The sequence below is a fragment of the Canis lupus genome, chromosome 14 (assembly GCF_003254725.2).
Source record: "Canis lupus dingo isolate Sandy chromosome 14, ASM325472v2, whole genome shotgun sequence".
Taxonomy (NCBI): Eukaryota; Metazoa; Chordata; class Mammalia; order Carnivora; family Canidae; genus Canis; species Canis lupus.
The window spans coordinates 17,631,916-17,656,292 of NC_064256.1; the positions used below are offsets into that span (position 1 = coordinate 17,631,916).

Here is a 24,377-nt window from a genome sequence, read left to right on the forward strand (position 1 = left end):
CTAGAGTTAGCAATATGTTTAGACTGCGTTTTAGATAAAGGTTCAAGTGTAACAATAGGAAATAGGTGGCGTTTTGTTATGGCTCATTTTATTCTGAAAAATGCTTAGGCATAAATGATACTGTTCCAAGCAATGAGGCCTTACAAATATGCAGAAATGCTTCACAACTGGAGTTGGTTTCCTACCTGGGATCATTGAAAATACGTAGGGGCATTTCTGGTTGTCACTATGACTGGGGAAGGGGGGAGGGATACAAATGCCATTTTGTCCCCATGGGGCAGGTTTGTTAGCATTTCTTTGCTATAGCAGACAATCCTGTTTAACAAAACGTAAATAATATCTTTAATAAAATCATTTGCTATATTGAGTACTTAAGAACAAACTAAAACCTTTTCCACCAGAGAAAAAGAGAAGATTTGGTAAATGAATATGGGCATTGTAAATGTAAATAAGCAGAAGTCAAAGTTGATAAGAGGATTTACCAGTTTGCAAAGTATATGCTAATTATCAGCAATGATCAGAAGTGTATGTTCATAAATAAAAACCAAAAAATGGGACATTATCTTAGATCCCTGTAAAACGTTCCTGAGACAGAAAATGATCCACCTTCTTCCATCCTTAAGCAATGTTTCTTAATCATTTAAATCCATGCCAGCTTTAAATAATGAAACCAAGCCAAACCCACAAAACCTTTCTGTCCACATAGTTGAAAATCATATTTTTTTTATCAAATATTTTTTATTCCTGCCAACCAAAGTGATTTTATCAAGTAGTCCTTAAATTTTTATTGCTTTTGTTTTCTGTATATAGAATTTAATGTTTGTAAAATAATCGGAATAGCTAACACCTACAATGCTTATTACATACTAGACACTATATTAAGTACTTTACATATATTAATTCATTTTCCCCCTAAATCTGATGGAGGCAGATAATATTATTATATCCGTTTTACAGAAAAAAAAAAAAGCTGAGGTGGAGTAGCTAAGTTACTTGATCCTTCTGCATTCTCCAGGAACAAGTCACTATTTCAAAGTATTATAACATTAAAGAGAAGAGATGGTGACTAAATGTCAGGAAGAATTCCTCTAGAGGAATTTATTTGTTGGCCATAAAAATCTCATCCTTTTGCTACCAAGAGAGGAAGTATTAATAAAGTACAATAGAAAATAGCCATCAGTGCTACTTCTAAGTCAGCGTGCTTTTCTCCCTGTCCCTCAACCAGTTCTACTAATCATCACTTATCAGGGTCAACAAGTGTCACCGATAATTTTCAAAGGCTTTCTTTCTGTTAAGTGACGTTCTGTTCTGTAATTTTAGATATTTAATAATCTGCAAATTGCTTTTGAAGACAATTACACTGAATTTGGCTAAGAGAGAAGAAACTAAGTAATACTGGCATTGGGAACCAAATGAAATCCTACGGCGAACACCAAAGTTATTTAAGGTTATTTGGGAGAGCATGATTTCAAACTGAATATATCTAAATATGCTATATATCAGCTGCTGCTGTAGTTCTGCAACCCAATTCTAAGGGAACCAACTAATAATACAGTAGCTTGGGGCTAAGGGCAAAAAGATCATAGAATGAATTGTTTTTATACTGTTACGAAAACGTACTTCAATTTTTGGCATTTCCCCCCATAAGATAAGGCCTTCAAAGCAGTTAAGGGACTGCAGATGCAGAGAGAACGAAGCATTTGCAAACAGAAACTGTGAAGGCACACAAGCTCTCCAAAAGAGTGAGAAGGGAATGGGGAGTGAGATCCTCAGTCAGGCCAGCTGCATCAAAGATTTCTTTTGAAGATTAAAAAAAAACAAAACATGAATAAAAAGCAAAGAGCCAAATGCCTCAAAAGATGGAAAGAAGTGTAGATAGGCGAGCTGGAATAACTAGTTGTGAATCGCTTTCCCTGAAATGACAAAACAAAACAAAACAAAAACCACAACACCTCTCTGCCCGGGTTTTTCCTCTGCCACCACCCACCAACATCCACTACCTGGAAAGGCCGTGCACGCCTCTTGGCTCAAAGAGCCGCCACCCCAAAGTGGCTTTGGCTTCTTTGTTACTACACGTAAGAAATGAATGCCTTGCCTGGAGAAACCAGATGTGGAGATAGTTCAGCCTCCCACCTCTGTTTCCTCTCGCTGGAGTGTGGCTCTCGCTCCTCCTCGTCTCACCCGTGAGGGCGGCCGAGCGCCTCCCGGGCCGCTACATTCAGCTCCCTGGGTGGGACAGTCACCTGCGGGGCGGGGTGCCGTCACCGCTTTCTCATTCCTCCGTTTCCCAGCCGCCAGGCCTAACTTCCTGTGGCAGGAAAACCCTTGGTGGCCACCAGACGCCGCCTGGCGTGTTCAGCCGCGCTGCCCAAAACGCGCCAGAGTCCCTGGGCTCGGAGAAGCTTTGGCCGACTAGTTCTTTACTGTCCTTCCCTCTCCTCGCTCCTCACCATGATCCTCACTCCCGAAATTAGGCGTTGCCGGGTCTTCAGAGGCCCTTGCTTTCCATCCCGCCGCTACCGGGGCGAGGAAACCACTTCCGGGGTTGCCCCCTTTGCAGCGTCGCGGTTGGCCGCGGAAGAGCTTCCGGGTCGACGGACGAGCTGCTGCCGTTCCTGCTGCTTCCCGCTGGGGCTGCGGGCTGTCTGGGGCTGGTGGCGGCGGCTCGAGGACACGGGTGGCAGCGGCCGGCACGCCAGCGGCTGAGCCGGCGGCGGGGGAGGGGAGGAGGGCGGCCGGGGCTGCGTGCGCGCGCGCTAGGCTGGAGCATGAGGCGGACTTGACCGCGAGGCGGAGGCAAAAGCCACCGCCCCCTCTCCCCCTCCCTTGAGCGAGGCGGCGAGGCGGCCAGAGAGGGATGGGGGGCGCCCGCCCAGCCTGAGTCTCGTCGCGGGCGCCTCGGTCTCACGCAGCGTTCCTCGCGGGCCTCTAGTGCGCACTCTCAGCCCCAGCAGCCTCTGCCCGGCGGGTGCACCTGGGCCGGCGCGGAGGGGGCGCCCGCCTGGGTGGGTGGGGCGGGGAGGGCACCTGAGGTCACCTGCTCGGCGCGAGAGGCAGAGGCGGCCACGGCGGCGGCAGAACTGCGGAGCTGCGGGGTCCACCCGGCCCTAACCCTCAGCCCGGGAAGTAACCGTAAGTCCCCGCTTTACCGTCCGAGTGTGAGTGAGGCTATCTCAGCCCTCTTGGGGCTCCGAATCCAGCGCTGCCTAGTTCACGCCCTGCCGGGTCTGCCACTAATGTGTCGCCTTCTTCTTATAGAAGACTGTACCCCTGTCTGTCTGTCCCCGTCTCGGAACAGGCAGCATCCTCTGTCGGTCCCGTGGGGCTGTTCTCCCAGCGAATTTGCGGGTCTCAGTGGCGCGTCTCATCCCCCTCAGCCAGATGCATCTCCTTGTCCCTCTGTCCTCAAAGATCCTGTGTCCTCCCTCTTTTTCTCTCTGTATCCCAGACCTGGCAACCTCCCCCGCCCGTCCTTTGGGACGTGGAAAGCCACGGGTTCGGCGAATCTCGTGGACTAGAGGGTCTTGAGCGGATGGGTGAAAGTGCTCTGCAGGGGTGTGATGGGTGGGGATAGGTGCAGACAGCTCCGATGGACCTTTATTTTTGCAGCGTCTGCCACCAAAACAAAAGAGAGTGGGTCGCTCCCTGGACCTGCATTCCTCTCCCTTCTTGATTGTGTATAAGCTCTTTTCTGTACGTTGCTGTTTGAGTCGCAGGAAATTGGAACTAGAGCCTTAATTAAGCATCTCCTGAGGAGGTTTTAGGAATTAGTCTCACAAAGTCTATTCACACGGAATTGACATAGTAAACAATTTTCTTTTGGAATGAAGACCCTTTCCAGAAAAGCTATCTATTATGCTAGTAGATCTAAGGAAATGAATGTAAAACAAAAGCCTCATGTTTCCAGTACGTTTTTATGCCTTTAAATTTTTAGTGTTTTGGATTTACATTTAGTAAATGTAAATTTACAGAGTGTGTGCATGTGTGTGATGTGGAAAAATTTATATTGGAAAGTTTTGCATTGTCAGGGGTTAAAAACACTAAAGTGATTTTTAAAGATCATATCAGATTGTTTTTGGTAAGATAATATTTTTAGTCGTTAATTTCAGAGAGATCTTTTTTTTTTTTACAGATTTGGATCAGCTACCAGCAGATGTTACACACTTTTGTGCCTATGACTTTACTGCTTCTTAGTTTAAAAAAGAAATTAACTGAATATCCAGTGTGTATTTTCAGATTTCGGGCGCGGCATTTTTTCCTCTTTGAATGTAGTTTGCTTTTTGAACTACCACTGCAGAACTTTCCAGAAGTTAGATTTAAAAATAATTGTAATGCTTTCTGTGACTGAACAATAGCTGTTACACATCTTCTTACTTATGACACTTTCCAGGGCTCTATAGGAAGCGAATAATAATTTAAGAATAATTTTACTCTGTGTATTGCAGGTTCTTTGTTAACCATTTGTAAACTGTTCTGTAATATAAACTGGTAGCATTGGTTTTTTTGTATTGTTTTGTTTTGTTTTGTTTTTTTTCCTGAAACGTAGTCATTGTGTTAAGAAAGGTAGATGTGTTTAATGATTCTTGTGGTTGTTTTCAAACCCTTCTTTTAACACTTGTTTTGGGGCTATTTGCTTTGTAACTTTATATTGTTCACAGATTTTAGTTTAAGTAGGTTCAGGAGATGTAGCTCCAACTGTCTGTCTGGAAGTATACTTTACTGGTTTGTTTCCGAAGCCAAGCACTGTTCAGAGTTGAGTATGTTATTAAAGGTGTTGCTTTTCGTAAAATTGATGAGTTTCCAAATATGGGTGAGGTGATGGGGTGTAACTTAGAAAAGTCTTTTTTTTTTTTTTTTTTTTTTTAAGTCTATTGATCCCTGTTATCTTTGGAAGTAGGGTGAGGAAGATAGCACTGTATTGCACGTTACACTTTTTCCTTTGCTGACTGCACTGGGAATTTTGAGTTTGCAATATGAAAATGTCCCCAAACCATGCAGATTATGCCATAACGGTGAGTTCTAACAGGTGGCTGCTGAGACAAAAGTTTTTTTGGTTACTCTTTTGTACTCCTACTCCTATTGCACTGCCCACTTTTGAGAGTTGATTTTCTTTCTTTCTCCTTCCTTTTCTGGAGTGTGCAGTTGAACTTGTGAAAGTGAAACCTGTGTCTTTACAATGTACTTGTAAGTAAAAGTTCAAGCTTTCATATATAAATAGTTGGAAGAACTTGAATTAAGCTTATCTTAGTCTCCTAGAATGGAAGTTAGAAAAGATTCCTCAATGCTCTGGGTACTTTTTCCTTCATTGAGGATGGACACAACATTTATTTAGATGAAATTTAAAAATACTTTTCTGTGATATTAGACTTTATATGTGACACATTTGCCAATATAGATTTGAAAGTGGCTCAATCATTATTTTAAAAACCAGTCTGAGAGGAGTTTCTATGAATTGTTTTATTTTTTATTTTATTTTATTTTTTTAAACTTTAATTTAATTATTCATGAGAGACACGGAGACAGAAACACAGGCAGAGAGAGAAGCAGGCTTCATTGCAGGGAGCCCGATGCGGGACTCAATCCTGGGACTCGAGGATCATGCCCTGGGCCCTAGACAAACACTCAACCGCTGAGACACCCAGGGGTCCCTATGAATTGTTTTAAAAAATACTTATATATCTTATTTCCTTTCTCAAAGTGATTTGCTTAGGGAATAACAATTTTTGGACTCTTAAGTTTATTTTTCAGACAATCTCAGACTATCTTTTTTTTCTTTTGCAGGTAACTTACTTTCATACTCACTTCATTTCAGTAAATCTTTATTGAATGCCTGCTGTAGGTGCCAGGCACTATGTTTGATTCTGGGACTACAAGTATAAATACATTAGGATTCCTTTCCTCATTGAATTTGCCAGTCTAGATATTTGACTGTGATTCTATCCATCTGCTTTTACAGACATCTCTAATAGGTTTTGAAGTCACTTTGCTGTACTTTGGGGTTGTTTCATATCCTTCTATAAGAATAAATACACTAAATGCCATTTATTGAGTGCTTAACTTCTACTACCATGCTAAATGCTTTATATATATAATTTCATTCAGTTCTTACACTGGTTCTAAAAAAGTATTTTATCTCCACTTAAAAACCATACAGATTATTATCTATAGTAATATTGAATGTTGTTTTACTCATAATATATGAGAAAAGATTCAACCTTAAGATTCCTCTGTAAGAAAAAGAAGTTGTAATATGTTATAACAATTTTTAATCCTCTACTAATGCTTTGAATAAATTCTCATTTCATAAGGTATTAATATTGTTTATTTTCTAAAGCAGACAAATTATATACTATCAATGTAATATTTAGTAGTTACTGATACTTTAGAAAAGACAATTCTGAAGTTCCTTATGATTAATTGTAATATAGATCTCCAGGCACCTAGAACTTTTTTTTCTTCTAGTTCAACAGTAGGACCAGCAGCTTATAAAATGTACTTAAAAATGTGTGTATTCTCCAGGAAAGATATGATGTTGGAGCTATATGTAATCTTTTGAGTTTAATTTTGATAACTGTCTAATATCTTGGAGAGTTTTGGTTTCTGCAGTGAAAATGTATTCCTTCAGATTTTAAAATGATCTTGTTTTTATCTATTAGGATATGTACTTTATCAGCAATTTAATATAGTTCAATCTAATCATTTTTCAGAGCCTCACATTTTAAAAAAAATGATCTTCTGTCTTGTCTTTTCTCCAAGAACTTCATTTGTATTCTAAACATTTTTTTCTACTTTTGTTGTTTGTTTTGTTTTTACCATAAACCCTCAACAGTTTGCCATTCTTTAGGTCAAGGCATCTGCTACTGGTTATACACTCTTCTGTTTTTGGAACAGATAATTATTCCTCCTTCAAGTTCCTAAGAAAGGTAATCCTTGATGTTTTCCTGCCCTTAGTCAGACATATTATAACTTGACATAGACAGTCTTTTCCTTCCCATGTAGCAGAATTCTTAAACTCAGGTCACTGTTTTTGATTGGAACAATATTGGGAATTCCTGGTAAGGTACATAACAATGACTAAATTACAAATGTGTTAGGTGCTAGGACCATAAAAATGAGTAAGTCAAGATTCCTTTCCTCATTGAACTGTAATATGCCTATTGAAAATCCATGAAGTTAAAAATGAAATTCATTTAAAACTATTTCTCCAAATAAGCATAAAAACATTGTCCTCCTTCTTAATCTATCCCCTCAGAGTATTGTAAAGGAAAGGATATAAATAAACATATTAAGCCAGGGTTTTTATTCTATTTCCTGGCCTCAGGCAGAAAAGATGATTTACAGAAAATATGACTTTCTCTGACTTACGGAAAGATGCCAGAACAGGGCAAAGAACTCTTAACCCACTTCCCTCAGATTTCACCATTGTTAATATTTTACTGCATTTCGTGTATTGCCTGCTTTCTCTCTGTTTCCAAACATACATTACATATATGTGTGTATATGTGCATAAAAATACATGCATACATACCCATTATTACAGTCTTTTTCTGAACCTTTTGGAGCAAGCAGCAGACACAGTGTATCATTACCTGTAAACACTAGTGTCTGTTTTTCAAAAGCAAGGCACTCTCTAATATAACTGACATATAACCCTCTAAATCAGAAAATAAGCATTCATACAACACTACTGTCTAGTCCAAAGAACCTGTTCATATTTCATCGACAATCGGAGCAGCCTTTCTTTCTTTTATGACCCAAGATTCTATGCAGGAATACATTTTGTATTTAGTCATCATGTTTCTTCAGACTTCTTCAGCATCATTTTTCCCTATCTTTCATGTCCTTGACAGTTTTAGAAAGTACAAGGCCCTTCATTCTGTAGGATGACCCTGAACCTAGCTTCGTGTAATATTTCCTCATGACTCCAATCAGTTCATGCATTCCTGGCAGGAATACCACAGAAATAGATCTGTGCCCTTCTTAGTACTTTGCATCCAGAGGCATATGATGTCAGCCTTGCCACTGCTGGGGATTAAAACCTTGATCATATTGGTAATCCTTTTGTATTTGATGAGTATTTGTGGAGAGATATTCCAAAATTAGGCCAGGATCTTGTTTCTTGTCAAACGTTTCTAGTCACTAGCCTTAATGTGGGTATCAGTGAAGACGCTCCCCTTAACCACTTCTTTGATAATTGCCAAATGATATTACTTTCTCATTCCTTCTCCTTGTGTTAGTTGGGATTTTATCATAAAGTGGAACTTTCCTTTCTCCCTCATTTAATTATTTGTTTATTAAATCAGTAAGAACTCATAGATTTCTATTTTATTTAATTTGTTGTCATTTGTTACTATTATTACTCATTTTGCTGTTTAAATTGTTCCTGATTTAGCCTGTGGGAGCCCCTTCAAGCTGGCTCCTATGCCTATTTATCATGCTCCCATCTCATTCATTGTGCGTTTCTGGCAGAACATGCTGTTCCTTGTTCATTCTGTACTTTGCCTGGTCTAGCCCTGGAATCAGCCATTTCTCCAAGGAATCCTGCTTGGTCTTTGTTATTGTTGTTTGTTTTTGTAAAAGATGGTATTTAAAAACAAAGATTTAGGGGTTTAGTGTGCTCATTGCTACTGGGGTGTCATTACTTATAGGAACTAGGAAATGTATGACTATGAGTATGGTTTGTATACACACACATATATAATAAACACATGTATGTTCATAATTATTTCTGTACCTGGGTGTGTATATTATTAAAGCATAAGTTTGTCCCTCTACATTCAATTTCAGTGTAATACTCCAGGGTTCCTTCTAGCCTTCTTCCTTTCCACACTTATAAATGCCTTCTCTCGCAGTAGAAAACTTGGCTTCACATTAGCCTCAGTGTAATTATCATTTGCCCAGTTGTTTGACTTAATTACTCAGTGTGTTACCATTCTCCCTGCCATGTAGACCATCTTCTACCATCCTAGCGATTGACTGCTGGGCCTACTGACCTGTGCCTTTTTGTGGATCTATAACCCCTGAGTGGGCCGACAACTGTCTGCACCAGTGCATCTCCACACAACACCCATTATCCTTGCCTCCGGCTAGTTGGCTCACAGCTCTTCTGGACTTCCTAACATGCTCTCAGTGCCCTTTATCCTCAGCCAGCATGCAGACTACTTCGCATAGCCCAGTATTTCATTAGTTAATTTTTAAGCATATTTCCAGGATTTATAAGCACACAAATATATGATGAAATGTATACATAATTTCCCCACATAAAAATGATAGCATCCTATATTAAATGTTCTACACTTTGTTTTTTAATGACTATATAGTATTTCGTTGTGTATGTGTACATCCAGACACACACACACACACATACCCCTACCTGCCTGTGAATGATTAACAGTCATAAATCCCTTCCATCCTGGTATTCATTCCCCTTTGCAATGTGGCTTTGTTGCTTCTCTAGAGGCAGAATATATGTCTCCATCTTTTGAGTCTTGGTTGACCCTGTGATTTGTTTTGACTGATGAATATGGTGGAAGTGATATATGAGATCTGGAGCTTTGTCCTTAAAGGACCTTCAAGGGATGATTTCCTGCAATTGTCATGTAAGGAAGCTGGTCTAGTCTATAGTAGGATGGCAGGGCTCTTGGAAATGAACCAGGACTCCCCAGTGGACAGCATCTCCCAACAGACATGAAAATAGACACTCTTGGATCTGCTGGTCCAGCTCACTCTTTAGCTGAGTGTACCCACAGAAGAACCAGAGGTGAAACTAGGAAAAAAACAAAAACAAAAACAAAAACCCTGCCCAGCCAGCCGACATAATTGTGAGAAATAATGTAATTGTTTTGAGGCATTAAGTTTGGGGTGTAGCAATAGACAGCTGAAACCATGTTTGTGTTCCTTTTGGACAGCTAGGTTGTCTCTAGTCTATTATGAACAGTATTGCAATGAATATCTTGGATATAGTACTTGCCATTTTAATTTTAATAAATAATGCCAGATTATATTTTCAGAAATGCTGATAAAATTTTTCCTGCCATCATTAGTGTTTGAGGGTATTTCCCCCACAAACTATCACTGATTTTTTTTGGGCAATAAAATAAGTAAAAAGTTTCTTGTGGTGCTTAATTCTACATTTCATTAACTTTGTGAAGCTGGACATCTTTTGATATATTAGTTGGTCCTTTTGGTTTTTCAGTTCTGTGAATTGCTCATTCATATCTTTACTCATTTTTTCCTTTGGATTTTTTACCTTATCAATGTTTTAGTTTTCTTTGATATGTTATCAATGTAATCTTTTATGTTTGCAAATGTGTTTTGTCAGTCTTTTTTTTTGTCTTAGTTTATGGCATCATTTGTCATCTTTTTTTTGGTGGGGGGTATATCATATAGTCATTTGTGTCTCTTTTTCTCTGTGGCTTCTACTTGTTCCTGTCTTGAGAATATCTCTCTCCTGTCTCAAGTAATATAAACATTTTCCTAAGTTTTCTTCTTTGTATTGTCTTTGCTGTCAATCAGGAATCATGTTTAGTTGCCCCAGAAATCAAAAAAAAAAAAAAAATAGCATAAACAAATTAGTATCATTTTCCTTAAGTAATGAGAAATTAGAGATAGGCCATTAAGAGCTGTTATGATGCTTCCACAATGCTATCTAGAATTCAGGCTCATTTGTCTTTCTTTCAGTGATCTGTAGCAGGTGCTTGTCAACTTTTGGTCCCAGATGGCATTCAGGCTGAGAAGCAACTTCCTTCTGTTTCTTCTTTCATCATTCATTGCTCTGCTTGTGTTAATTGAGGATCAAATCCAGTTTGATGACTGTAACCTCTGGGAGATGATGAGACCAAGACAAAGCAGATCCCCCAAAATAGCAAGTTCCCTTGAAATATTTTCTCTGTTCTTTGAAAATAATAATACTGATTTTGCTTTCTGTGTTATAATAAATGTATGTGTAGAATAAGGCCCCAGAATCTTTCTTTTAACCTATTAGGACTGCTTTGAGGGTTTTTTTGGAGTTATTTGCAGGTAGGTACACAGGAAAATAAACATGATTATATTCTCAAATTGGAAACTAATGATTTTAAAAACCGGACTTTATCCTTATGTTCAATAAGTAATGTTAAGGGTGTTTTATGTGCTAATAACTATGGTAAACAGTGGATATAAAACTCTATATGATGTGAACCTTGTTTACAGAAAGTTTACCAGATAATTGGAGGAGCAGATTAAACATTTCATTATGATATTACATGGTAAATTGAGTGTATTAACTCAGGAAGCAGGACATCTAACTATGTTAGTTGAGGGTTGAGGAGCTATGATCAGGGAACTTGATGGAGAAAATGGCTCTTGAGCTGAGAGTTGAATGACTTGCAGGAGTTAGCCTATTAAGGAGGAGCTTATTAGGGGTATGGGAAGAGTATTCCATGAGCTTTAGTAATTCAGAAGTAGGTCTGAGTTATAAGAAATAGGCTGGGATGAAATAATTTCTGGTTTGGGCAGGGACTTTTCTTTAATTCCTTAGGGCTGGAAGCCTTGGGAAGGTTTTTAAATGGAATTGAACAAGATCAAATTTGTCTTTTGATAAAGGTAAGGTAGTTGTAGTTGAGCCTGGAAGCAAGGGTACCTATTAGGTAGGAAGTTTATCTGATACATTAAAATCTATTCCATATTAGGACCGCCTAGCTGGCTCAGTGGGTGGAGCATGTAACTCTTGATCTTGAGTGGTGAGTTTGAATCCCATGTTGGGCATAGAACTTACCTTAAAAAAATAATAAAATCTATTCCATATTAGTTAAGTAAATATTTATTAAACACCTATGTGAGTATGATTAATACAGATATAGAGAAAACATAATTCCTACTTTCAAGGAGTTTATATTTTAAGATAATTAAAAACTTAAAATATATCAACAATATGAGGCAGTATACTAATATTATGGTTTCTTTTTTTTTTTAAAGATTTATTTATTTATTTATTCATGAGAGAGAGAGAGAGAGAGGCAGAGACACAGGAGGAGAGAGAAACAGGCTCCATGCCGGGAGCCCGATGAGGGACTCGATCCCAGGACTCCAGGATCGCGCCCTGGGCCAGAGGCAGGCGCCAAACCGCTGAGCCACCCAGGGATCCCCCTAATATTATGGTTTCTGTCCTATAAAATGAGGGCAAGTAAGGACTAGAATTAAAACTTGAACCCAGCAGATCTTCATGGTTTCAAAGCTCTTATTTTTCCATGTGGCAGGCTCTGCTACCCTCCACAGCACTGATTTCCCCTTAACTTATTTAATTGTATGTTGCCTGTAAGTTACCTCAAAACCCTTGTGAAATAAGATTATAGTACAATTAAAATGATTTTCAGCTTAAGACACAAAGTATCAAAGGAACTACACTGGCTTTTTATCCAGGCAGTCTCTGTTGAATGGAGTATAACCAGGAAGATAAATGTTGGTCAGAAAAATTGCCACATTATCTAAACTATATAGTTACTAAAACAGTCTGGAGATTTGTTTCTGGGAAATTTAGTATTGAACTAATAGGGCAGTGGAGGACAAGGCTGGCATGGCATGCCATGTCACTAGATAGCTGGACAGCGTTCTTACTAATGTTAACGGTCCTTTTTTCCAGTTAGTATATACAGCATGGAATGAGAAAAGAGCATCACTATTGCCAGTAAATACATAAAGCAATGATGGTTTTTGATGATGTATTTATTTTTATTTCCAGAGAGCAGTTGGAAAAGTAAAGATTATCCTATATCTCTTTCTTTTTTTCTTTGGTTTTTTGTTTTGTTTTGTTTTTTAATTTTTATTTATTTATGATAGTCACACACAGAGAGAGAGAGAGAGGCAGAGACACAGGTAGAGGGAGAAGCAGGCTCCGTGCACTGGGAGCCCGACGTGGGATTCGATCCCGGGTCTCCAGGATCGCGCCCTGGGCCAAAGGCAGGCGCTCAACCGCTGCGCCACCCAGGGATCCCTATCTCTTTCAATCGCTCTAATGCCTTACTTTATTTTAATCTGTTGAATGAGATATTTTGACTCAAGCCAGGTAGAGATGGCTGGAGATAATGTTATCCTTTGGTGTCTGTCTACCTCTGTTAGGATATGCTTGTCATGTGATGTCTATAGGCCTCAATTTTCTTGCTTGGAAATTGATACACTTGGATAAATATAGCTGACCCTTGAACAACGTGGATCTGAACTGTGCAGATCCATTTATATGCAGATTTTTTAAAAATAAATACAGTATCGTGCTGTAAATGGATTTCCTTAGGATTTTCTTAATAACATTCTCTTTTCTCTAGCTTACTTTATTGTAAGAATATAGTGTATAGTACATAAAACGTAAAATATGTGTTAATCAACTGTTTATGTTCTCAGTAAGGCTTCCACTCAACAGTAGGCTATTAGTTATGTTTTTAGGGAGTCAAAAGTTATAAGTGGGTTTTTGACTGTGTAGGGTCCAGCACCCCAACCCCCATGTTGTTGAAGGATCATTTGTAATCTGAGGGTTTTTTCTTGCTCTGAAATGTGACTTGACATGACATCTACAGAATTACTGTAAAAGGATACGATATTCTGATTGGGAAAAAAAAAAAAAAACCTTTTCTATAGCATAGGGAGAATAAGAAAAGAAAGAGAGGTCGCACTGAGAACTTGGTGTCATGGAATGAAGAAAAACATTCTTCAGAAACTTTGAAGGAGGTGTTACTTCTGACTTTTTTAAGGGTTGTGAATACACAACCTTTGAATGTGGATTAAATGCCACATAATGATACATAAGGTGGTCAAAAGTGCAAAATAATAGGGTTCTTATACTCAAGGATTATAGTTTAGTAGCCTTTTCAACGGATATTCCTTGAGAAAATGAAACCTTAATGTTCTAAGCTAGAGGTTCTCAAAGTTTAGCATGTATCAGAATCACTAGGAGTGCTTGTTAATGTGCTGATTGCTGGCCCACACCTCAAGTTTCTGATTCAGTAAATTTGGGGTGGAACCTGAGAGTTTTTATTTCTCGTCTTTTTTTTTTTATTATTATTCATTTCTTCATGAGAGACACACAGAGAGAGAGACAGACACAGGCAGAGGGAGAAGCAGGCCCCATGCAGGGAGAGTCCGACGTGGGACTCCATCCCGGATCTCCAGGATCAGGCTCTGGGCTGAAGGCGGCGCTAAACCACTGAACCATCTGGGCTGCCCAGAGTTTTTATTTCTAATAATTTTCCAAGTGCTGCTGATGTTGCCTGTATTTTTTGTGTGAAATTAATTTATATCTCCCTTAGGCTTCTAAAACAGTATTAATTGTATAGAGCACTGAGAAAATTTTAAAAATTCTTCCTCAAATAAGTTTTCTGTGTCCAGAATTCTTTAGATGAGGAACTCTGATGGGGGAAATAAAATGAAGGAAATTAACTATCATTCCAAACCTTTTTTTAAAAGGTAAAAACACAGTTGCATGGACACAAGATTAATAGGTGCATTATAATAGATTGGAGTTGGAAAAAACAGACTTTAGATCTACTTACCAAAGAATTTCTCTTATAAAAGACCTCTCTTCATTTGGAATTTTGTGCCCTTAAACCTAGGTAACATCAACTACGTGTCAGGGACCAGTTTTAAATAGAGTATGTACCATGATGCCAGTGTGCCAAATGTAACTTAAAAGTCATATAACCAAGGAGCGTCTGGGTGGTTCAGTCCATCAAGTGTCTGACTTCAGCTCAGGTCATAATCTCAGGGTCCTAGGATATAGTCCCCCATCAGGCTTGGGGTTCAGCGGGAAGTCGGCTTGTCTCTCCCCTTCTCCCCCTCCACCTGCTCATGCACATGCTTTCTTTCTCTCAAATAAGTAAATAAAATCTTTAAAAGAAATAAAACTCATATAGCTTAAAAGTCTCTGATTCCTTTCACCACCTTCTTTATTCACACCCTTTACTCCTTGAAGTCATTTAAGTATACTTCTTTCTCTCTAATTGGATTTCTAGCTTCTATGTTTTTTGTATCCTTTTAAACATTGTATATACTAAATAATAAATCAATCAGTGGCCTCCATTAAATTGGCTGAAGAAAAATCTCAATGTTTTAAAATTGGGAAAATATGTATAGAAAACATCAATGGGTTTATATCTTAATATTGCATACAGTCTATACAGTGTTAACTTCCAAACTGTATCTGTAGCCCATACCTTTCTTCCCAGCTTCATACCTACGTATCCTTCTGCCTACCTGACATCTCCTTGGCCTGTCAAATGTAACATGTTCAGTTTTACATATTACAGATCCCCCACCTTCCCACTTGTACTTTTACCTCCTGCAGTCATCCCCTCTCAGTAATGGTAATTCCATCCTTCAGGTGCACAGGCCAAGAACTGTGGAGTCATTCTTTTTTCTTCTCCCTCACTCCCACTTTCATTCTGTCAGCAAACTCCATCCTTATCTTCAGAGTACATCCAAAATCTGATCAGGTCTTCACTACCACCACTGCCTCTGCCCAGATCCAAGCTTCCATCAACTTTTACTTGGACAAACAGCAGCCACTTCCTAAATGTCTCCCTGCTGCCACTCATATTTTTCTTCTTAGCCAGCCAGCCAGCCAGCCAGCCAGGGTGATCCTGTTAAATATAAGTCAGGTCTTTCATTTCTCTCCCAAAAACCCTCTAGTGGCTTTTTTATTTTCTTTACCAGAATAAAAGCCTAGTGATTTATGATGACATATTAAGACCCTGAACAGTGCATCTGCCCCAATTACTTAATCTTGATTTCATACCTACTCTTTTCTTCTTCACTATATACTATAGTAACACTGGCCTCCTTTTTGTTCCTTGAATGCATAGGGCATGCTTCTTTCATTGGCTATTTATCCTGCCTGGAATATTCTTTTCCCTAAATATCCCACAGCTCACTATTTGCCATGTTTTACTCAAATGTCATATTCCCTGATCATCCCAAAACTCCATCCACTTCTTGGTTTTGTTATTATAACACCTTACCTGAATATATTGTAAACTCCATGGGAATAGAGATTTTAGTTTATTTTGTTTTTGCTGTATTTCCCTACATGCCTGGCAAATGGTACATGCTCAGCAAATATCTGTGACATGAATTTATGATTTTATCTGCCTAGAGGAATATGCCTTTCCTTTGAAAAATGCACCCAGTAATCACGTGCTTCTAGCATAGGCTACTAATCATTGACTTCCAACACTTATTATTCTGCTGGTCCCTTTTCTCAAAATGATACATTCTATGCCTCTCATTCAATTTGAAATTACTGTTTGACTGATTTTATTGCAACATACAATTTGCATAAATTGTAGTTCCTAGTTCATGTATTATCCTGGGAAATAATTAAACATTCTTTAATCCTTTGTAAAGTATATGCATTATTCATTGTCTTTGCATGTGGTATTTCCTAACAGTCATAGTGCTATTTTGGTATGTATGTTGCTTTTACAGGACTCTGTATCACGATTGATAACTTTATGCCATAGCCTCTTACATATTCTTTAAGAAAAGTCAATACCTGTTTCCTCTTGTTAACCTGGATTGGAAGTACTTGGTCCTGTTTTTGATTTCTGAGAGTTTTGTAGGTTTTAGTGTTTTTTTGTGTTGCCAGTGCTTAATAACTCCTTTTATGGGATCAGGTAGGTCCCACAGACACATCTTGCTCTCTTACACATTTTTTCTTGGCTCAACAAAACTTGAATTTTAGGTACTTGCTTTATGGAAGTCATACACTTTGATTTTTCATTTCAGGTATTGTGCCTTATTGTCAGGTCATGTTTTGAATCATGTATCAACTTTTCAGTCTGAAAGAGTCACTACAGCACTTATGTTCATCCAATTGCCATTTCTTCAGGATGCAGGAAAGCTTAAATGGCTCAAATCTCAACTCCTCATATCTTTTTTAGGTGTTAAATTCCTTTAGGTGCCAAAGATTGTTATATTCTGTCCTTCATTCTTTTTTTTTTTTATTTTTTAAGATCTTATTCATTTATTCATTAGAGACACACAGAGAGAGGTGAAACAGAGACAGAGGGAGAAGCAGGCTTCCTGCAGGGAGCCTGATGTGAGACTCAATCCCAGGACCCTGGGATCACAACCTGAGCCAAAGGCAGACACTCGACCACCGAGCTACTCAAGTGCCCCGCTCCTTCATTATTTCGTTAAGATATGTGGAATATAAAGTCAGTTTAAAAGCATTAAGTCAAATACATAGGACTCGGTTTCTTGTTTTCTGATATTGGAGAATTTCCAGTCTCAGACTGGGGGTGGTTATGACTTGGAAAACAGGGAATAACATGAGGAAGTCCTTAACTTTAATTATATTTCATTGCTATGGCAATAGAATGTAGTAGGATCTTAATGCTAAGATTCACTACCAGTAACTAAAAATATATAAAGTATAAATGAATTCTTTCTTTCAGCTGCAAACCAATACTTGAATATCAAGATGTAGTTGTAGGGGCTTTGCTGAGAACACCGATACTGCTACATAGCTTAAGACGAGCTTTGAGGGGGGAGGAGGAGGGGGAAACATAGGTTTGAAGATACACATAAGTTTAGTGGATACATTAGAACCATTTTAATGTAAAGCAATAGAGAACAGAATAAATTATTCCATCAGATTTTGATATTATTCAAATTATGTGTTCAAGAGATTTAATCAAATGAAAAATGCTCATGATAAAACCTAAATACACAAAAAAATCCAACTTTATTATACGCTATGGAACAGTTCTTCGCTTAAAAGAAGGCTCTCTCTCTATATATATATATATAAAAAAACTTGCCAGTTTGTTAATAGTGATTATTACATGGTTGGAGGATTATAGTGATCTTTTTTTTTTTTAAGATTTTATTTATTAAAAAAAACATTTATTCATGACAGACACAGAGAGAGAGAGGCAGAGACACAGGCAGGAGAGGGAAAGGGAGAAGCAGGCTCCACGCAGGGAGCCCGACGTGGGACTCGATCCCAGGTCTCCAGGATCACGCCCTGGGCCGAAGGCAGACACTCAACCACTGAGCCACCCAGGCGTCCCTATAGTGATCCTTTTGTCTTATTCTTTTTTTTTTTTTTTTTAAGATTTTATTTATTTATTCATGATAGACACACAGAGAGAGAGACACACACACAAGCAGGAGAAACAGGCTCTATGCAGGGAGCCTGACGTGGGACTCCCATCCTGGGACTCCAGGATCACGCTCTGGGCCGAAGGCAGGCGCTAAACCACTGAGCCACCCGGGCTGCCCTATCTTATTCTTTATACTTTTCTATTTTCTGTACTTTTCTTTCCAGTTTTATATTCTCTGTATAAGCTTATTAAATATTTTTAAAAGAAGGAAAAAAGTTCTGAGAACTAGTTATACAGCTGTGTGATTCTAGGCGAATTAGTAATAACGATGATGGCATTACATTGAGTACCTACTATTAAGCAAATATTGAATATATTTTATGTATTTTTGTCCTATTTTATAAAAGTCCAGCAATAGAGGCTTATTTATCTACTTTTACATATTAGGAAAAAGTCTCAAAACTTTTGAGTAGCTTATAAGCTAGCAAATGTTACTGCCAGGGTTCAAACTGAAGTTTGCAGAATTTTCTAAATATACCAGAAGGCCTTTCCAAAATAATTTAACTCTCAAAGCTTGTGTTTCTTTATTGTAAAACGTAGGTGGAATTGTTGTACAGCTTAAATGATACAAGGTACATAAACCATGGGACAAGTTTTCTTCCAGGAGATCTTCTTATAGTTACTTCTGGCTTTTATTTTCAGTCTACTTCTGCACATGTATTATTCAAGCTGTTATTAAATATGTCCATTAACAGCATTATCTGAAATTTAACTCTATAACAGTACACCTGTAAATTGCATTTCTTCAAAGAAGAGCAAAATTAATCCATTGATTAGCATTTTGTTTTTATAGTTTTAATATATATATAGTGCAGTTTTGCAGTCATTTTTGCAAGTTTGATTTTCATGAGAATCAATGATTTTCACCTTCCTTAAAAGATGTTTTAAGAAACTTGGGGTGGGGTGCTGGGTGGCTCAGTTGGTTAAGTATCTGACTTCTCAGCTCAGCTCAGGTTTTGATCTCAGAGTTCTAAGTTTGAGTCACACATTAGCTCTACACTAGGCGTGGAGTCTATTTAAAAACAAACAAACAAAACAAAACAGCAGCAGCTTGGTACCTTGTTGAGTTTGGAAGGATTTCTGTTCCTTGCCAGAGTTCTGAACCAGTTGAGAGGTCAAAACAGTAAGCATATCCAGTTTTTTTTTTTTTCTCTCCAGATCAGATTTTCTAAAGTCCCTGAGGTAGATGAGGGTCAGGAATATTTTACCAATTGGGCTCCTTGCAAATGGAGGAAATCATTAGAAAGGGGGAAAAGCATACTCTGAAAACCTTTCTCAAGTCTCATACTTTGTTTAGAAATTAGTCTAAAAGGCTGCTGAAATACCTAAACATGGTGAATTGAGTCTAACTGGTAACTTTTATAGTCAGCAAGATGGATGGATGAATGGATAGATAGTTTGCTTACTCTGATGTTCAGAGTTGTACTGTTGCTTATGGGTACATTAAACACCTTCCAGAAAATCCAGGACAAGTATGGTTTCAAGTATTACATTTAGGCTCTATATTTTTCTACTTGAGTGTCTTAATTTTGGATTTAGAAGATATGGATACTCTTACTATGTAACCCTTTGAGCCTGGCTCCTTGAACTCAGTATAATGCCTTTAGGTTTCATCCACTTTGTGGCATTTCATTTGTTGAATAGGTGATTTGTGAATACTTTCTCCCACTCAGTAGATTGTCTTTTCATTCAGTCTCTTAAGAACTGTCTTTTGCAAAAAGAAAAAAGAAAAAAAAAAAGGAACTGTCTTTTGCTTAAATTATTACTTTTTTTCATTTACAGGTTATGATTTTGGTATCCTATTAAGAAGTCTACTTAATTTCAGCTCATGAAGGTTTTCTCCTCAAAGCTTTATAGTTTTTAGATCTATGAACCATTTTTAGTTGATTTTGTGTAAGTTGTCCTTGCATCTTAAATTATGGTTCGTTTTCTTGCTTGCTTTTTTTGCCTTTTTTTTTTTTTTGCATGTGGATATCTAGTTGAACCCCACTACTTAAAACCTCTCTTTCCTTTGTTGAATTCCTTCTGCACCCTTGTCAAAAATGAACTGACCATAATTGTATGAGTGTATCTCTGGACTCTTGTTTTCTGTTCTGTGAATCTTTGTTTTTATTTCTTTGCCAATTGCACACTGTCTTAATTATTATAGTGTTAGAGTAAGTCTTAAATTAGTATTTTTTCCAACAGCTTTATTCTTTTAAGAACTGTTTTTAATTATTCTAGTTCCCTTGCTTTTCCATATAAATTTTAGGATTAGCTTGTTTAAATCCATAAAAATTCCTGCTAGGATTTTTATTGTAATTGCATTAACTCTGTAGGTCAGTTTGTGGAGAATTGACATCTCTAATTCTGTCGAGTCTATAAAAGTTTTTTAAAAGACTAATAGTCTTCATAGAGATGAAATGTTACATCCATGATCCAAAAATAGAATACTAATAGATTGCTATAGGAAAAGGAAAAACCAAGTGACAAGAAAGAACTATGGAATTGAAACATGATAACTTTAATTCCATAGAATCGCTGGAAGATAAAGTTAGGGAAATCTCCCTGAAAGTAGAACAGAAAGGCAGAGGTAAAGAAGGAGAGAAAGATTAGAAATTTAGAGGATATAGCTAAGAAATCCCTTATCTGGGACTCCTGGGTGACTCAGCGGTTGAGCATCTGCTTTTAGCTTAGGGCATGATCCTGGAGCTCTGGAATCGAGTCCCACATCGGGCTTCCTGCATGGAGCCTGTTTCTCTCTCTGCCTGTGTTTCTGCCTCTCTCTCTTTCTCTGTCTCTCATGAATAAATAAAATCTTTAAAAAAAAATTCATTATCCAAATAATAGGAGTTCCAGAAAGGGAGAATAGAAATTAAGAGACAGAGATGATCAAAGAATATGGCCTAAAACTGAATTAAGCACATAGATCTCCATTTTGGAAAAATGAATTAAAAAAATTGCACAACTTTATAAAAACAGAAAATAGGATGACGGGAACTGAGGAGAGTTTAATGGGTGCAGACTTTCATCTTGAGAAAATGGAAAAATTCTGGAGATGGATGTTGATGTTGGTTAAACAGCAATGTGAATGTACTTAATGCCACTGAACAGTACATTTACAAATAGTTAAAACAGTAAATTTTATATTAAAGTAAAAAAGAATAATAGAGGAGACAGTAGCAGATGAAAGACTTCAAAAATGTTTGAAAGCTGAGGAGCAGTCACACAAAAGATAACTGATTTAGCAAAACTAAACTGATGAAGCAAAGGTCAAATGTAATTCTACAATTGTGAAAGAAAAAAGGAGCAAGCTGATTTATGTTATAGCACACCAGAAAAGCACAGGAGTTGGAGGCACAGGTAGCTCTGAATGAAGAAGGAATATGGCTGAAAACAACAAAGATTTAAAAATCTTATGAGGAGTACAAACCAGCCAGATCCTTTGTCCATTCTGTGCAGCTGAGCTATTGCTCCATTTTTGTCCTGGAAGAAGACAGGAGATACATCAACTACACAGGGTTTGCCAGAAGCACAGGGACAGACAGCCCAGGGAGATGCACCATTCTGGAAATGGCATTAGGTAGAATTATACGTACTAAATGGTAAGACTTGCCCCAGCTTCCTTCTTCCATTTAGCCTGAAAGAATAGACCTAAACATTCTGCATTTGGGGTCCACAGTGAAATAGCCCAGCCAGTTTCATGCTACAGTGCACCCTGCTTGTTGCCAAGCCTTGGTATTATAAATAATGCCAAAATAAGCATCAATGTACAAGTCTCTTTATGTACTTTTCAGGGGTTATCCCAGGACAATATGTTCATTTTTTGTAACACAACCTACAGTAAATAATTTTATGTATTATGATTTAAGTATACACAAACACAGGCATGCAGGCAACACAAATTTGTATGTGTATTTATGTATTTATTTGAAATAAAAGTTTCACAAAACTACTCATAATACATATGTTCTGATATTTTAGCTTTATATTAAATAAGTTGGCCCGCTTGTACCTCATTTAAATATAGAAAATTATAGTCATATACAGATGACTATATATATATATATATATATATATATATAATTCCTTGGCCTACAATATACTTCTCTTCAACATGAATAAATATTATAAAATTATAAAATCATTTTCCAAATTACACTTCCCACCAGCAATGTTTAAGCATTCCAACTTGTGTTTCCAGACTCTTCTACTAATCTAATAACCAGAAATGGCATCTGTAACAGGCATTGTATGTATGCTGACCAACCTTTATTTTTTAATCTTTTTTTTCTTCTTCTGTCAACTGTGGAAAAATTAAAAGGTCAATACTCTATTCCTAGCTCTCCATGCAATTAGAAGTAGCTATGTGATCCAATTGTGGCTAATATAAGACACCAAGCTTGCAGTCTAGGGCTGTGGCAGCCATTTTATGACCACATGGGTGAAAACAGCATGCTAAGAATGACAGAGTCTAAAAATAGGAGGAAGCACTCAGGACATTGAAGACATTGTGTAACTTATATAAGAATTCTGAGTTATCGCCTTCTGGATTTATAATTACATTGATAAAAATAAGCCCTTATCTGTTTAAAGCCACATTTTAGGTTTTTGGGGTTCACTCCTCTGTCAATTGCCTGTTAGTTCCTATAATAATTAGCTTAATTATTCCATAGCAACAAATGACTACAAAGTTTAAGGGAGTTATAACAAGAAACATTTCTTTTTTCATTCACTTAAACCTGTCAGCTGCATATCTGCTTCAGATATTCTGGGACCCAAGCTGAAGAAGTTTCCTGCCTGGGTCTTGTGACAATGAGTAAAAGAGCAATGGTCGAACCACAAAATGGCTCTTAAAACTTTGGTTCGGAAATGTCATGCTTCATTTCTACATACATTTCAAAGCAAGATAAATAGCCAAAGGTGTTGTAAATGGGCAGGGAAGTATAATCTTTACAGAGAGAGGGCAATGAATAATTAAGGACAATAATACAATTATCAGTATATCCTTTTGCATTTTGTTCTTACCAGTATGTAAAAGTTCTTTATACATTCCAGATAGTAAACTTGTGAGTTTAGCTTTTACACTTAGAAGACTAGAATCCAGTCTTGATTTAGGTTTTCTGTATGTTTTTTTTTTTTTTTTTTTTTTTTTAAGATTTTATGTATTTATTTATGAGAGACATGGAGAGAAAGGCAGAGACATAGACAGGGGGAGAAGCAGGCTCTCTGTGGGGAACCTGATGCAGGACTTGATCCCAGGACCCTGGGATCATGACCTGAGCCAAAGGCAGATGCTCAACCACTGAACCACCCAGGTGCCCCAATTTTTGTATATGTTCTGAAGTAAAGGTCAAGGTTCAGTTTTTTCCATATGGTTGTCCATTATTCCAGCATCATTCAATGAAAGGACTTAACGTTTTCACATCGCATTGTCTTGGCACCCTTGTTGAAAATCATAGTGCTTTTTAAGTGTAAATCTATTTCAGAGCACTTTATTCTTTTACATTGATCTATTTGTTGAACCTTATGCCAGTACCTCACCATCTTAAGTAGGTCTTGAAGTCAGGTGATAAAATTTTCTAATTTGTTTCCTTTTTCAAGATTGCTTATGATATTCTGGGATTTCACACTTCTATATTTAGTCTTCCAGTCTATGAACATGGTTTCTCTCTCCATATTTTTAGGTCTTTAATCCCAACAATACTTATTTCAGCACAGAAGTCTTTCACATCCTGTATTACATTTATTCTTTTTTTTTAAGATTTATTTATGAGAGAGAGAGAGGCAGAGACACAGGAGGAGGGAGAAGCAGGCTCCATGCCGGGAGCCGGACGTGGGACTCGATCCCGGGACTCCAGGGTCACGCCCTGGGCCAAAGGCAGCCGCTAAACCGCTGAGCCACCCAGGGATCCTGTATTACATTTATTCTTAAGTATATTTTTGACATTAAATGTAAATAGAATTTTTTAAAAAAGATTTTATTTATTTATTCATGAGAGACACAGAGAGAGAGAGGCAGAGACGTAGAGGGAGAAGCAGGCTCCTTGCAGGGGGCCCGATGCGGGGCTTGATCCCCAGAACCCAGGATCACGACCTGAGCCAAAGGCAGATGCTCAACAACTGAACCACCCAGGCATCCCTAAATGTAAACAGAATTTAAAATTCTTTTTTTCCAATTGCTTGCTGCTAATAATTTGTTTTTGTTTTATCTTTTGAAGTTTAGTATTTGTAATTTTTATTTTGTATGAAGTATATTACTAAGAT

General features: G+C 37.8%; 2 protein-coding genes across 15 annotated transcripts in view; one reads left to right on the top strand and one right to left on the bottom strand.

The window, feature by feature from the left end:
* The window catches only part of KRIT1 (KRIT1 ankyrin repeat containing), a 35,742-nt gene extending 33,175 nt beyond the window's left edge, over positions 1–2,567 (bottom strand). The window contains exon 1 of one of the 6 annotated variants that reach the window (XM_025471413.3): positions 2,451–2,567. The gene's annotated coding sequence lies outside the window, so the exon portion shown is untranslated. Of the gene's footprint in view, positions 1–2,095; positions 2,383–2,450 lie in introns of those variants that run through there. The other 5 variants (XM_025471412.3, XM_025471411.3, XM_025471409.3 and 2 more) reach the window with 5 other exon arrangements.
* The window catches only part of ANKIB1 (ankyrin repeat and IBR domain containing 1), a 238,505-nt gene that overhangs the window by 102,590 nt on the left and 111,538 nt on the right, over positions 1–24,377 (top strand). Inside the window, exons 1-2 of one of the 9 annotated variants that reach the window (XM_035698469.2) lie at positions 2,996–3,132; positions 6,845–6,923. The exons of 6 other annotated variants lie outside the window; for them this stretch is intronic. The gene's annotated coding sequence lies outside the window, so the exon portion shown is untranslated. Of the gene's footprint in view, positions 1–2,593; positions 3,133–6,829; positions 6,924–24,377 lie in introns of those variants that run through there. 2 more of the 9 variants (XM_025471403.3, XM_025471400.3) reach the window with 2 other exon arrangements.